Below are 1973 nucleotides of genomic sequence, written 5' to 3' on the forward strand. Positions count from 1 at the left end.
CTCTACTCCGGTTCTTTCGGTTCGAGCCACGGTCTGATTCCTCCGCTCTGTCACTTGAGCGGCTGGACTCTTGCCCAACCGCGTGCACTTTGCCTGTTGTCTTCTTGTCTGTTGCTACTGGAGTTGCCTTCACGGTAGAAGCTGACGCGTCATCCTTTACTCGGATGTGCTCATTGATGCGCTGCATGAGCTGGCCCATGGAGGTCGGTTGGTGCATGGTCAGCGAGTCCCGTAATCTATGGCCGACCGGGAGACCACGCTTATATTGCGTGATTGCGAGGTTGACCGGGCAGTCCAAGATCTCGTTAAAGGTTTCCCAGTACCTTGAGTTGTATGCCTTCAGTGTGTTGCATGGTTCCATCTTGACACTTAGCAAGTGATCGACTTCCTTTGGTGTTTTTGTGTTGGTTTTGAAGCGTGTAACAAACGCCTCGGCCAACTGATGCCACCTTTGTATGCTCCCTTCCGGCAACCTCTCGAACCACTTTAAGCCCAGCTCACCTAAACTTGACGGGAAGATTAGGCACATAAGTCCGTCATGTCGCCTATGTCCGGCCATAACCTGTCGGAAGTGGCTCACATGCATGTAAGGATCGGTTTTTCCGTCGTAGAGTGTGAACTTAGGCTGGTGGAAGCCTGCCGGAAGCGATGTTGTTTCTATTTCCAGGGAAAAAGGGGTGGCGCTCAGCCTGGCCAAGTCCGTATCTTCAAAGAGTGGCACTGCTTGGCGGGGTGGAGGCATTCCGACCTCCTCGCTGGCGTGAACCCCGTAAGATAGCCGCTGGAAAGCCGGTATTCTCTGAGCTTCGCGCTGGCGAGCCCGCTCCTTTAAGACCGCCCGCAAATCCTCTGAATAAGCGGAATAAGAGTACCTCGACGTCGTCGCCGGACGTGAGGGTTTGTAGGTGCTGTCTTACGCGCTAGACTTTTCTGCATGTGCGTCGGAATCACCAACCTGGTAACTTCTGGTAATAGATATGGACTGAGTACGTCACTGACTCTGACCGCCTGAACGGCGGGATGGGGTGCGCTCACTGTGGTCTCCCACTCCTGCTACACCTTTCCCTTTGACATGCCGCTTCAGATCCTCCATCTCCGCCACCATTCGCCGGATGACAACGTCTTGGTCCCTCAACTTACTTTCCAGTCGTCTGGCGTGTGAGTCTCTACTCCGCCGGTGACCGTCTGGTAGAGATGGCAATCTGAAACCGGCCCGACGGTGACCCGACCCCCCGTCCCCGAATTTAATGGTTATTCACCAAAAAATATCCCCTACGGGCCGGGGACGGTATTCAAAATTTCATCCCCGATGATATCCGGGCCGGGGACGGGGATAGATGTTTCATACCCGAACCCAGCCCGGCCCCGGCCCCGCCCCGCTTATTCCCCAAGATGAAATTACCTTTTTGTCCTTGTATATATATATATCATATATGCTTGTATTTGATTAGGGTTCACTTTCAGACACCAAACTCCCTCTCACACACGGCGCTTCTCTCCCTTTCTCGCAGCTCGCCAGTGGCGCCACTGGTCTCTCCCTCCTCACCGGCGATCCTCCATCACCAGATTCACCACCGAGCCTCTCACTCACCCACGGCGCCTCTCTCTCTCTCTCTCGCTCACCACTGGTCTCTCTCTCTCTCTCTCTCGCTCGCCACTGGTCTCTCCCTCTCTCTTTCATCTGTCACCGCCGAGCCTCCCTCCTCACCGGCGATCCTCCGATCGTCCCTTACCGCCGCTCCTCCGGCTCTCTCTGTTTAGGTATCTCTCTCTCTCTCTCTATCTCTCTCTCTCTAGGGTTTACATATATGTATATATATTATATATATATATATATATATCTGAGTGTTTAGTATTTACATCTGAGTGTATAGATCTGTAAATATTTTGTATATTTGAGTTTAGATCTGTAAATATTTTGTATATTTGAGTTTAGATCTGAGTGTATAGATCTGTAAATATTTTGGGCAAAG

This window comes from Camellia sinensis, chromosome 15, assembly GCF_055761805.1.
Source record: "Camellia sinensis isolate YWXY chromosome 15, ASM5576180v1, whole genome shotgun sequence".
NCBI classification, from domain to species: domain Eukaryota; kingdom Viridiplantae; phylum Streptophyta; class Magnoliopsida; order Ericales; family Theaceae; genus Camellia; species Camellia sinensis.